This window comes from Schistocerca gregaria, chromosome 9 (genome assembly GCF_023897955.1).
Source record: "Schistocerca gregaria isolate iqSchGreg1 chromosome 9, iqSchGreg1.2, whole genome shotgun sequence".
Taxonomy (NCBI): domain Eukaryota; kingdom Metazoa; phylum Arthropoda; class Insecta; order Orthoptera; family Acrididae; genus Schistocerca; species Schistocerca gregaria.
Window position 1 is genome coordinate 97,859,976 of NC_064928.1, and position 14,342 is coordinate 97,874,317.

The 14,342-nt window shown below is 45.1% G+C and overlaps 1 protein-coding gene across 9 annotated transcripts in view; it reads right to left on the reverse strand.

The window, feature by feature from the left end:
• The window catches only part of LOC126292237 (uncharacterized), a 277,635-nt gene that overhangs the window by 122,313 nt on the left and 140,980 nt on the right, over window positions 1-14,342 (reverse strand). For 5 of the 9 annotated variants that reach the window (XM_049986118.1, XM_049986117.1, XM_049986120.1 and 2 more), the window contains one exon: window positions 8,671-8,774. The exons of the other annotated variants lie outside the window; for them this stretch is intronic. The gene's annotated coding sequence lies outside the window, so the exon portion shown is untranslated. The remainder of the gene's footprint in view (window positions 1-8,670; window positions 8,775-14,342) is intronic. 9 annotated transcript variants of the gene reach the window in all.

A 14,342-nucleotide genomic window follows, 5' to 3' on the forward strand; every position in this document is an offset into this window, starting at 1 on the left:
TACCATAAATCAGCGCTACACTTGTCGCAGTTTCGCCCTTTCTTAAGGGTTTTATAATTTCAAGTTTTTGATTAAGTCCTAAAACAATATTACGTTTTTCAGGCATTTTATCAAGTCACTGTATCACACACACCTGCACCAAATACGGTAGTGTAAAATATTAGTCAATAAAGCTTATGAAAGTGGAAAACACGCAACACGGCACGGCCCGCTAGATACACTGCGACAATTACAGTCTTCTCGCCACAGGAAACCGATCCAGTGGTGATTGTTGACTCACAAATGAGACAAATATAAGGAAAGGGAGGGATGTGTTAGCATGTCAACTGAAGGTGGCATTTTATGTACCATTCTACGGCGGGTACATTCACTTCCCACTAAAATAGAGTAAATAAACAAAACGAACACGTCACCGCACCTTAGAGCATTCTGTTATTACAGTATTATTATGATGTTACAGCAGTGACGGTTAACAGAAACTGACGGTTTAAAGAGTGACGGTTAATCGAGTTTTTACTGTACTTTTATTTCCTGTAATAAACTTAGAAATGGAACGAAGATTGAAAAATTTCGAATTACTTAGTTTAAAGACATACAGATTCAAAAATTTAATTTAAGAGGCAAACAAAAAAGATAATTTAGTCTCTACACCGACCGTTACTTTTCTCCGAAAGTGCAAGTGGTTGAATACTACACAAAAATCACCAGCATTCTCCTGTCGATTGCAGTGATTTGAAACTCTTACTCAAAAGTCATACTGCAATCGGGGATCGTACCACTATTTGGGCATTAAGAACAGTCAGTGCTATAGGGTGAAAACTCAAGTTGAAGTATGCTATTTCTCGTGTTAATTTGTCCATTTTCAAGGGCTTTAAGTACTTAAAGTCATATTATGCATAAACAGGCAGTAAACCAGCTGCTTTCTATTTTTATACTATGACTGCATTGTTGTTAAGTTTTTGCCGCCCGGGGCCGAGCGGTTCTAGGCGCTTCAGTCTGGAACCGCGTGACCGCTCCGCTTGCAGGTTCGAGTCCTGCCTCGGGCATGGATGTGTGTGGTTTAAGTAGTTCTAAGTTCTAGGGGACTGATGAACTTAGCAGTTAGTACTCAAAGCCATTTGAACCATTTGTTAAGATTTTAGTTTATTACTGTCACCACAATTTCCTTCCTCTTTTATTGTTTCACAGAAATGGCACACAAGTATTAAGCCTTATACAGCAAATGAAACACTGTAATTCCTTCCTATGTCACTTCGCAATAATACACTATAATCAAAAGTATCCGGACACCTGGCTGAAAATCGTCTACAAATTCGTGGGGCCGTCCATTGGTAATGCTGGAATTCAATATGGTGTTAGCCCACCCTTAGCCCTGACGACAGCTTCCACTCTCGTAGGCATACGTTGTCTGGTTCTTGGGGAATGAAAGCACATTCTTCACGGAGTGCTGCACTGAGGAGAGGAAATGATGTCGATCGGTGAAGCCTCTCACAAAGTCGGCGTTCCGAAACATCCCAAAGGTGTTTTATAAGATTCAAGTCAGGACTCTATGCAGGCCAGTCCATTACAGGGATGTTATTGTCGTGTAACCACTCTGCCACAGGCCGTGCATTAAGAACGGGTGTTCCATCGTGCTGGAAGATGCAATCGCCATTCCCGAATTGCTCTTGAACAGTGGGAAACAAAAACGTGCCTAGAACATTAATGTTGGCCTGTGCTAAAATAGTGCCACGCAAAACAACAGGGGTGCCCGCCACCTCAAAGGAAAACACCATCACACCATAACACCACCGCCCACAAATTTTACTGTTGGCTCTATTCATGTTGGCAGATTATGTTCACCGGGCATTCACCATACCCACACCCTGCCATCGGATCGCCACCACATCGTGTACTGTGATTCGTCACTCTACACAATGTTTCTCCACTGTTCATTCGCCCAGTGTTTACGTTCCTTACACCAAGCGAGATGTCGTTTGGCAATTACCGGCGTGATGTGTGCGTTATGAGCAGCCGCTGGACCATGAAATCCAAGTTTTCTCACCTCCCGCCTAACTGTCATAGTACTTGCAGTGGATCCTGATGCAGTTTGGAATTCCTGTGTGATGATCTGAATAGATGCCCGCATATTACACTTTAGGATCCTTCTTCAACTGTGGGTGGTCATTAACAGGCGAGGATCGGCCAGCACAGGTTTCTGCTGTACGTGTCCCTTCACGTTCCCACTTCACTATCACATCGGAAACAGTGGACCTAGGGATCTTCAGGTGTGTGGAAGTCTCGCGTACAGACGTATGACACAAGCGACGCCCAATCATCTTACCACGTTCGAGTCCTTGAGTTCTGTGAAGTGCCCCACTCTTATCTCTCACGCTGATATGGAGTACCTTGCAGTATGTGGCGGCATAATGCACCTAATATGAAAAACGTATGTTTTTGAGGGTGTCCGGATACTTTTGATCACATAGTGTATTTACAGACTAGAATTGGTGCCCTTCTGCAGAACAACGGATGTTTGACGGAGACAGTGAGAAACTGCCGTATAGACCAGGTTGGAGACAAGTCTTGCAGACTGCACATACACGCGTTTCTTAACCCATTTTATCCAATCGTATGATTAATCATACGCTTGCTCTTCTCAGGCATATTTGTTTTCAGAAGCTCTTTGTCAACAGCTGAAATATTTATTTTGTGTTTTATTGTTAGTTTGAAAGTGCATTGTTGAAACTAACAGTGGAGATCAGGATTGTTTATTTCCTGGTGGAAAGCATTTGTTCTTGTGCTATTGATTCTGTTGCTTCTTGTCATGAACTGGTGATAAGTAATAATAAAATTATGATGTGCAGGTTCGCCGGCCGAGATAGCCGTGCTATTCTAGGCGCTTCAGTCTGGAACCGCGCGACCGCTACGGTCGAAGGTTCGAATCCTGCCTCTGGCATGGATGTGTGTGATGTCCTTAGGTTAGTTAGGCTTAAGTAGTTCTAAGTTCTAGGGGACTGATGACCATAGTAGTTAAGTCATATAGTGCTCAGAGCCATTTGAACCATTTTTTGTGCAGGTTTATAATTTCGGTCATATTATTTCGGATTAGTAATTTGAATACTAAAATGCAATATATAAGCACAAATTGGGAAAAGAGTACTTTACTTGCTTTGCTATGGTGCTGATATACGCTTCTGGAAATTGAAATAAGAACACCGTGAATTCATTGTCCCAGGAAGGGGAAACTTTATTGACACATTCCTGGGGTCAGATACATCACATGATCACACTGACAGAACCCCAGTCACATAGACACAGGCAACAGAGCATGCACAATGTCGGCACTAGTACAGTGTATATCCACCTTTCGCAGCAATGCAGGCTGCTATTCTCCCATGGAGACGATCGTAGAGATGCTGGATGTAGTCCTGTGGAACGGCTTGCCATGCCATTTCCACCTGGCGCCTCAGTTGGACCAGCGTTCGTGCTGGACGTGCAGACCGCGTGAGACGACGCTTCATCCAGTCCCAAACATGCTCAATGGGGGACAGATCCGGAGATCTTGCTGGCCAGGGTAGTTGACTTACACCTTTTAGAGCACGTTGGGTGGCACGGGATACATGCGGACGTGCATTGTCCTGTTGGAACAGCAAGTTCCCTTGCCGGTCTAGGAATGGTAGAACGATGGGTTCGATGACGGTTTGGATGTACCGTGCACTATTCAGTGTCGCCTCGACGATCACCAGAGGTGTACGGCCAGTGTAGGAGATCGCTCCCCACACCATGATGCCGGGTGTTGGCCCGGTGTGCCTCGGTCGTATGCAGTCCTGATTGTGGCGCTCACCTGCACGGCGCCAAACACGCATACGACCATCATTGGCACCAAGGCAAAAGCGACTCTCATCGCTGAAGACGACACGTCTCCATTCGTCGATCCATTCACGCCTGTCGCGACACCACTGGAGGCGGGCTACACGATGTTGGGGCTTGAGCGGAAGACGGCCTAACGGTGTGCGGGAGCGTAGCCCAGCTTCATGGAGACGGTTGCGAATGGTCCTCGCCGATACCCCAGGAGCAACAGTGTCCCTAATTTGCTTGGAACTGGCGGTGCTGTCCCCTGCGGCACTGCGTAGGATCCTACGGTCTTGGCGTGCATCCGTGCGTCGCTGCGGTCCGGTCCCACGTCGACGGGCACGTGCACCTTCCGCCGACCACTGGCGACAACATCGATGTACTGTGGAGACCTCACGCCCCACGTGTTGAGCAATTCGGCGGTACGTCCACCCGGCCTCCCGCATGCCCACTATACGCCCTCGCTCAAAGTCCGTCAACTGCACATACGGTTCACGTCCACGCTGTCGCGGCATGCTATCATTGTTAAAGACTGCGATAGAGCTCCGTATGCCACGGCAAACTGGCAGACACTGACGGCGGCGGTGCACAAATGCTGCGCAGCTAGCGCCATTCGACGGCCAAACCGCGGTTCCTGGTGTGTCCGCTGTGCCCTGCGTGTGATCTTTGCTTGTACAGCCCTCTCGCAGTGTCCGGAGCAAGTATGGTGGGTCTGACACACCGGTGTCAATGTGTTCTTTTTTCCATTTCCAGGAGTGTATATTTGTTCACGTATGAAATATCATGCGGTGGTCCAATTTATTTAAGGGGAGGGACTTGGAGTTTCTTAATATCGTATTCCCGACTGAAGAAGATGATGAAACTTCGCTTTGTGCTTGTTCCGCCAAATGATGGTGGGGACCCTGATAAAGATGATGTAGGTAGTGATGCAGAAGGACAACCCGCAACTGTTGCTGGTTTAGGGAAGAAGGTTCTGGCACAAACTGCAGAAATAAGATCGGTAAATACCGACGGCCTTCTTGGAAATGTTACATTTTTATCCACTCTAGAGAAAAATTCCTGGTGATCCAAATCACGATCGCGGTCCCGAGTTAGGAAAACAAGACACAGGATAGAAAAAGGCTAGGCTCTTCACAAAACTTTGAAGTATCTCGTGATCCTACGCCTGACAGAACCTCTCCGCACATCAAACTCGTCTCAAGTAGACCTTTATCATAAGGTTTTTGATACTAATTTGGTTGAGATGGTGTCGAGAGAGGCGGTAAAATATGCCGCTCAAAAGGGACACAATATACAAATATGTCATGATGAATCTAAAAATACATCGCTATTTTGCTGTTATCTGGATATTGAAATGTCATGCAGACATACACTCCTGGAAATGGAAAAAAGAACACACTGACACCGGTGTGTCAGACCCACCATACTTGCTCCGGACACTGCGAGAGGGCTGTACAAGCAATGATCACACGCACGGCACAGCGGACACACAAGGAACCGCGGTGTTGGCCGTCGAATGGCGCTAGTTGCGCAGCATTTGTGCACCGCCGCCGTCAGTGTCAGCCAGTTTGCCGTGGCATACGGAGCTCCATCGCAGTCTTTAACACTGGTAGCATGCCGCGACAGCGTGGACGCGAACCGTATGTGCAGTTGACGGACTTTGAGCGAGGGCGTTTAGTGGGCATGTGGGAGGCCGGGTGGACGTACCGCCGAATTGCTCAACATGTGGGGCATGAGGTCTCCACAGTACATCGATGTTGTCGCCAGTGGTCGGCGGAAGATGCACGTGCCCGTCGACCTGGGACCGGACCAACTACCCTGGCCAGCAAGATCTCCGGATCTGTCCCCCATTGAGCATGTTTGGGACTGGATGAAGCGTCGTCTCACGCGGTCTGCACGTCCAGCACGAACGCTGGTCCAACTGAGGCGCCAGGTGGAAATGGCATGGCAAGCCGTTCCACAGGACTACATCCAGCATCTCTACGATCGTCTCCATGGGAGAATAGCAGCCTGCATTGCTGCGAAAGGTGGATATACACTGTACTAGTGCCGACATTGTGCATGTTCTGTTGCCTGTGTCTATGTGACTGTGGTTCTGTCAGTGTGATCATGTGATGTATCTGACCCCAGGAATGTGTCAATAAAGTTTCCCCTTCCTGGGACAATGAATTCACGGTGTTCTTATTTCAATTTCCAGGAGTGTATTTACTGGGAGACCATATTGCACACAAACAGTGCGCTTGTTTCGAATTATATCTACGGAAATACTTTTGACAAAATTCATAGTTCTTTCATGTCAATGATAATGATCCTGGAAGAAAGTGACCAACAACGATGAAGAGAACCGTTCAACACAACAGAAGTTAAACTCTACCCCAAGTTGCTATAGATATCAATGCTGGGTCATCAACAAGTGTCAGCGTGCGTACATTCAACGAAAGATCACCGATATGGGCTTTCGGAGTGGAAGGTCCACTCGCGCCCCTTTGATGACTGCACGACACAAACCTTTACGGCTCGCCTGGGCCTATCGACACCTACATTGAACTGTTGATGACTGGAAACATGTTGCCTGGTCGGACAAGTCTAGTTTCAAATTGTGTGTGTGTGTGTGTGAAATCTTATGGGACTTAACTGCTAAGGTCATGAGTCCCTAAGCTTACACTACACACAACCTAAATTACCCTAAGGACAAACACACGCACCCATGCCCGAGGGAGGACTCGAACCTCCGCCTGGATCAGCCATACAGTCCATGACTGCAGCGGCCTATACCGCTCGGCTAATCCCGCGCGGCGTTTCAAATTGTATCGAGCGGATGGGCGGGTACGGGTACGGAGACAACCTCATGAATCCATGTACCCTGCATTGCATCAGGGAACTGTTCAAGCTGGTGGAATTTCTGTAACAGTGTGGAGCGTGTGCAGTTGGAGTGATAGGGAACCCGTGACACGTCTAGATACGACTCTGACAGGTGACACGTACGTAAGCATTCTGTCCGACCACCTGCATCCATTCATGTCCATTGTGCATTCCGACGGACTTGGGAAATTCCAGCAGGGCAATGCGACATCCCACACGTCCACAACTCTTACAGAGGTGCTCCAGGAATAGTCTTCTGAGTTTAAAACACTTCCGCTAGCCACCAAACCCCTCAGACATGAACATTACTGAGCATATCCGGCATGCCTTGCAACGTGCTATTCACAAAACACCACCACCCCTCGTACTCTTATGCATGGTGTCAGTTCCCTCCAGCACCACTTCAGACATAGTCGAGTCCATGCCACGTCGTGTTGCGGCGCTTATGCGTGCTCTCTGGGGGTGGGGGGGTGGGGGGGGGGCCATCACGATATTAGGCAAGTGTGCCAGTTTCTTTGGCTCTTCAGTGTGTTATGCATATTATTCTTTGTTCTATGTTAAAAAAGTTAATATCAGTGGTATAGTCGAATGACTATATAATTACTTACTCTCGTCTTGATTTTGGACGAGGACAGGCGCGAGAGACATTTTAAGTTCTTCCGCTGCATTTTTGGTTAAATATGTGTGTTCATTTGCTCTTAAAACCTTTATTTATGTATCTTCAGAATCCCTAAATGCCAGGAAACAACTATCAGAATACGCAATGTACCGCGAGCCTATGATTGACTGCTGCCGGCCATTTTCACGGCCGCAACGTTTTATCTGATTGTTGCCAATGTGAAGCGGCACAGAGCTGAAGAAATAACTTACAAAGTTAACATTTTAATTTATTTGCAACGATTAAAAGTAGTTTTCATTAAATTCTTGTGATTGCCGCATAAAGACTATCTTTTATCTCAGCTGCGTTCACAGAAATAACATTACGCCGAAATGATTAGTGATAAATATGTCATACAATAATATTTCTCTGCGCAAACCCAATAAATTAAAACGGTATTAATTTCAATCAAATTGCAATGCAGAAAGAACCCGAGATGTTTTGTTAACATGCGAGCTAGTACGGTACTTCACACTGCTCTTTACGTGTTTCACTCTGCCGGCATTAAAGCTCCAAATAATACAGTGTGTACATAAGTTGGGAACGCTTTCAATTATCTATTGCACAAGAACTAAAAATTGTACAGATGTCACACATATTGCATTTTGAAGAGAAACGCTGAACGTTTTTAACAAACATTAGATATGCAAACCATGAGTGACATTGCAGACGTCAATACGATAGAATGAGATTTTCATTCTGCAGCGGAGTGTGCGCTGATATAAAACTTCCTGGCAGATTAAAGCTGTGTGCCGGGCCGAGTTCGCAGTAGTAGCACACTGGACTCGCATCCTGATTTAGATATTCCATGATTTCCCTAAATCGCTCCAGACAAATGTCGGGATGGTTCCTTTGAAAGGGCGCGGCCGACTTCCTTCCCTGTCCTTCCCTAATCCAAGAGACCGATGACCTCGCTGCCTGGTATTCCTCCCCCCCCCCCCCCCCCCTCCCAAAAAAAAAAATTCAAATGGTGCATATAATAAGCAGAACAGTGGCAGCAAAGGAACAAAAACACAACATTTAAACAACATCCATGAAATCTCTCAAGTAGAACTTAAAATTATGCTGCATTGTAGAAAAGCAAAATGTGCCCCAACTGTTTGAATTGTCCTTAATGTAAACTAAATAGTATAAGCAAAAGTATGTAGATATTCTATGCCACTGAAGGTGCCTTGCAAAGAGCAAAGGCGAAACACGTATGGCACAAAAATAGTTTCATTCAGTTGTAATTAGACAGTCCACAAAGTAAAAATTATCAAGACACCATCATGAATACCTACGTTACAAATTATCTTGCACCAGTAAACTCCACTTACCCAGATGACTGCAGCAGAATGCTGAATCTTCAACTCGAGTTTCAAAGTAAAGGTAAGGTTACAACCACAATTCTTTGCACAGCAGCCAGTAGCTGCATACTGACCTGAAACAGAGTAAGAACGAACAATGAGCCTCCAATCAAAATTGAAAAAAATTACAACAAGCAGCTGGTAACTTAAGATTTTCATGGCAAAGTTGGACAAAAGCGTTATAACGATTCTTCGTGGCCGGCCGCGGTGGCCGAGCGGTTCTAGGCGCTTCAGTGCGGAACCGCGTTACCGCCATGGTCGCAGGTTCGAATCCTGCCTCGAGCATGGATGTGTGTGATGTCCTTAGGTTAGTTAGTTTTAAGTACTAAGTTCTAGGGGACTGATGACCTCAGATTTTAAGTCCCATAGCGCTCAAGAGCCATTTGAACCATTTAATAAAAGAATAAAAAGTGTTAACGACTATGGCTCGTGGTTCTCTCTGTCACGTACACAATCGGTATGTGACCAATGATATAAAAATCCAATATTTTGTACATAACTGCGCTCGGGAATCTAATTTTAGAATGAGACTTTTTTTTTTTTGTACCAACGTTGAAGTACCATACGTATGAATGAAACTAGAGAGCGCCAAATCGTTAAGATGATCTTGTCAGACCAGACAGTCCCTCGCGTGAAACGGGCTTTAAGGTGCGCCGGACAAGCTGATGTTCGGTGCGTCAGGGAATCGAGGGAAGTGGAACGCGACACGCAAGCCAGGTCTGGGGGCTCACACGAGGGCATTCTCTCTGCACGCAGTCAGAACCGCTACCCACCCGTGTAACACCGCACTGCTAGTGGCCTTGTCCGCGGACGCTAGCACATGTCCCCATCAGACAGAAACAGTCACGTGACTCTGGCATGGCCATACCACTTCCTCAGAGTTCGTCCCGCAATGTAGCGAGATCCATCGTTTCGGCTCTCGGCCTACTCTTGTCGCGGTGTTGGTCTTTATCAGCGTGGAGACTAGGGCGTTTGGTAAAATAGCAACACATCTATATAAAAATTTCCTTCAGAAGTATCGATATAAAAGTCAGCAGTAAATACTTCTGATCTATCGATATCAAAGCAGCAATATGGAGTGCCGATATTTTTATTTTGTATTACAGTTTTTTTCACAATTTTGGTACATACGTAAAGTTGTTCTTTTGAAGTTGTAGTAGAACATAATTTTAATGTCTGTGTGTGAAAGAGTCTCACTACTTTTTGAGCTTTTACACGTCCAATTCTTCTCATTTTGAGTGTGTGTAGCGTCCGATTGCACTGGGGGGATGGCGGTGTGTCGGAAACAGTTGCTGACAAGGGAACCTCCCCATCGCACCCCTCTCAGATTTAGTTATAAGTTGGCACAGTGGATAGGCCTTGAAAACCTGAACACATATCAATCGAGAAAACAGGAACAAGTTGTGTGGGACTATGAAAAAAATAAGCAAAACATACAAACTGAGTAGTCTATGCGCAAGATATGCAACATCAAGGAGTGTGGGAACTCAGGAGCGCCGTGGTCCCGTGGTTAGCGTGACCAGCTGCGGAACGAGAGGTCCTTGGTTCAAGTCTTGGGCGATAAGTTCAATTTTTTATTTTCAGACGGTTTTTATCTGTCCGTCCGTCCGTCCGATGCGAGGTAACTGCGCCGTAGTATGGGGACGCTACACCTAAACTAACATCGAAGCACACGACGGTCTACACTCGCAAAAATTTGAATACGTTAAAAACATATGTTTTGACAGAGCACAGGGAAAACTGTGCGACTGTGAAACTGTTGCATTCATTTGTTGCAGTTTATACGACAAAACTCTTATATTTTTATCATATTTTTGGTAGTGATTATCACATCCACAAGAAAACCTAAATCGGGCAACGTAGAAGAATCTTTCTACCCATTCGCCAAGTGAACAAGTTAGGTGGGTCGACAACACATTCCTGTCATGTGACGCACATGCTATCACCAGTGTCGTATCGAATATATCAGACGTGTTTTCTTGTGGAGGAATCGGTTGACCTATGACCTTGCGATCAAATGTTTCCGCTTCCCATTGGAGAAGCACGTCCTTTCGTCTACTAATCGCACGGTTTTGCGGTGCGGTCGCAAAACACAGACATTAAACTAATTACAGTGAACAGAGACGTCAATGAACGAACGGACTGATCATAACTTTGCGAAAATAAAGTAAGTAAACTTTTCACTCGAGGGAAGACTTGAACCAAGGACCTCTCGTTCCGCAACTGCTCACGCTAACCACTGGACGACGGCGCTCCTGAGCTCACACTATCCTAGATATTGCATATCTTGCGCATAGACTACTCAGTGTGTATATTTTGCTTATTTTTTTTCATAGTTCTACACAACTACTACCTCTTTCTCGATTAATCTGTGTTCAGTTTTTCAAGGCCTATGTACTGTGCCAGCTTATAACTAGATCTGAGGGGGGTGCGATGGGGAGGTTCCCTTGTGAGGAAGATCAACAAAAATCTACATGACAAGACTAGTCTTTACGGTGGGCGGACACGTGTGAGGTGAAATGCTGACGTAATCGGCGCTACGAACGGAAACTGCGAAGTTCAGATTCACCACACGCTATTTTGACGCTACAGCTGCTAGATCACTGGCGTTGGCAGAAATGAAAAAATAGAGAAGTCGACATGAAGTGTTCCGGACAAATCCGATATGTGATGAAATCTAACGATGGACGACCCATGGGACACCTTTTATTGAGCCACATACAGTTCCATTGTTAGGAAATGCTTAACGCCAAGCGTGAACGTGCATCGTTTTCCCCTCAATTTTTGCTCTAAAAAACATGGTTCAAATGTGTGTGAAATCTTATGGGACTTAACTGCTAACGTCATGAGTCCCTAAGCTTACACACTACTTAACTTAAATTATGCTAAGGACAAACACATACACCCATGCCCGAGGCAGGACTCGAACCGCCGCCGGGACCAGCCGCACAGTCCACGACTGCAACGCCTCAGACCGCTCGGCTAATCCCGCGCGGCATTCTTGCTCTAAAGGGAATAGGCAGACTGCTAGCTTGCTGATGTACAGAATATCTAATAACAAATCAAAACTTAAATGTACAGTTTTTAAAACCGAAAGTATATTTACAGACGTGCTGCCGATAATTTTATAAGCATGTAGTTAAAAAGGAATACAAACGACTCAAAAATGAGATCGACAGGAAGTGCAAAATGGCTAAGCAGGGATGGCTAGAGGACAAATCTAAGGATGTAGAAGCAAGTATCGCTAGGGGTAAGGTAGATACTGCCTACAGGAAAATTAAAGCGACCTTTGGAGAAAACAGAACCAACTGTATGAATATCAAGAGCTCAGATGGAAACCCAGTTCTAAGCAAAGAAGGGAAAGCAGAAAGGTGGAAGCAGTATATAGAGGATCTATACAGGGGCGATGTTCTTGAAGACAATATCATGGAAATGGAAGAGGTGGTAGATGAAGGTGAAATGGGAGTTATGATTTTGCGTGAAGTGTTTGACAGAGCACTGAAAGACCTGAGTCGAAACAAGGCCCCGGGAGTAGACAACATTCCATTAGAACTAATGACGGCCTTGGGAGAGCCAGTCATGATAAAACTCTGGCATCTGGTGAGCAAGATGTATCAGACAGGCGAAATTCCCACAGACTTCAAGAAGAATATAATAATTACAATCCCAAAGAAGGCAGGTATTGACACGTGTGAAAATTACCGAAAAATCAGTTTAATAAGACACAGCTGCAAAATACTAACGCGAATTCTTTACAGACGAATGGGAAAAGTGGTAGAAGCCGACCTCGGGGAAGATCAGTTTGGATTTGGTAGAAATGTTGGCACACTTGAGGCAATACTGACCTTACGCCTTATCTTAGAAGAAAGATAAAGGAAAGGCAAACATACGTTTCTAGCATAGACTTACAGAAAGATTTTGACAATGTTGACTGGAATACTCTCTTTTAAATTCTAAAGGTGGCAGGGATAAAATACAGGGAGCGAAAGGCTATTTACCATTTGTATAGAAATCAGATGGCAATTATAAGGGTCGAGGGGCATGAAAGGGAAACAGTGGTGGAGAAGGGAGTGAGACAGGGTTGTAGCTTCTCCCCGATGTTATTCAATCTGTATATTGATCAAGCAGTAAAGGAAACAAAAGAAAAAATTCGTAGGTATTAAAACCCATGGAGAAGAAATAAAAACTTTGAGGTTCGCCGAGACAGCAAAGTACTTGGAAGAGCAGTTGAACGGAATGGAAAGTGTCTTGAAAGGAGGATATAAGATGAACATTAACAAAACCAAACGAGGATAATGGAATGTAGTCGAATTAAGTCGGGTAATGCTGAGGGAATTAGATTAGGAAATTGGACCCTTAAAGTAGTAAAGGAGATTTGCTATTTGGGGAGCAATGGCAAGGAAAGTGTTTCTGAAGAAGAGAAATTGTTAACATCGATTATAGATTTAAGTGTGAGGAAGTCGTTTCGTGAAGTATTTGTGTGGAGTGTAGCCATGTATGGAAGTGAAACATGGACGATAAATAGTTTAGACAAGAAGAGAATAGAAACTTTCGATATGTGGTGCTACAGATGAATGCTGAAGATTAGATGGGTAGATCACATAACTAATGAGGAGGTATTGAATAGGATTGGGGAGAAGAGGAGTTTGTGTCACAACTTGACGAGAAGAAGGGACCGGTTGGTAGGACATGTTCTGAAGCATCAAGGGATCACCAATTTAGTATTGGAGGGCAGCGTGGAGGGTAAAAATCGTAGAGAGAGACCAAGAGATAAATACACTAAGCAGATTCAGGAGGATGTAGGCTGCAGTAGGTACTGGCAGATGAAGAAGCTTGCACAGGATAGAGTAGCATGGAGAGCTGCATCAAACCAGTCTCAGGACTGAAGACTACAACAACGATGATATTTTGTTTGGTGAAATTTAAAATTACATAAACGTAAATTTAATTCAGTAATAAACATTTTTAATATCGTTCTGGTTTACAAACAAGGAGAATGACACGCACAAGGAGGTCATGAATTGGGGGAAGGGGGTACCAGGTGAGTTTTTCGTGGAGTGGAGAAAGATGCTTGTACTACGGCTCACCAAATGCACTGAACGGGATGGCGATTATGCGGAAAAAAAAATCAGGAAAATCCTATAATAGTTTTCAAATACACATTTAGAACTGGCGTCAACTTCACCCAGTTCTGCTCTGATTTGTGTGGCAGTCCAATCCTTGAAAAGGAAATGCTACGTGGCTAGGGACCTCCAGTCGGGGAGATCGTTCACCCGGTGAAAGTCTTTTGAGTTGACGCCACTTGGGCGACTTGCGTGTCGATGATGATGATGATGATAAGGACAACACAACACTCAGTGCCTGAGCGGAGAAAATCGAGCCAGCCGGGAATCGAAACCGGACCGTTAGGTATGACATTCCGTGGCGCTGACCACTCAGCTGCCAGGGGCGGACATCCTTGAAATGAAAATGTTTAATAACAGCACGGAACTCTAATTTCTCCATTTTCTATTGCAGTCGACACTATGACCAACTGACAGCCGTCAACAATACACTATACACTATTGTAGAAAACCTTAGTGCAATCCTTGAAACAATCAAGCTTACCAGTCGTGAAGGCACACCAAAAATCAGTAGTTAAA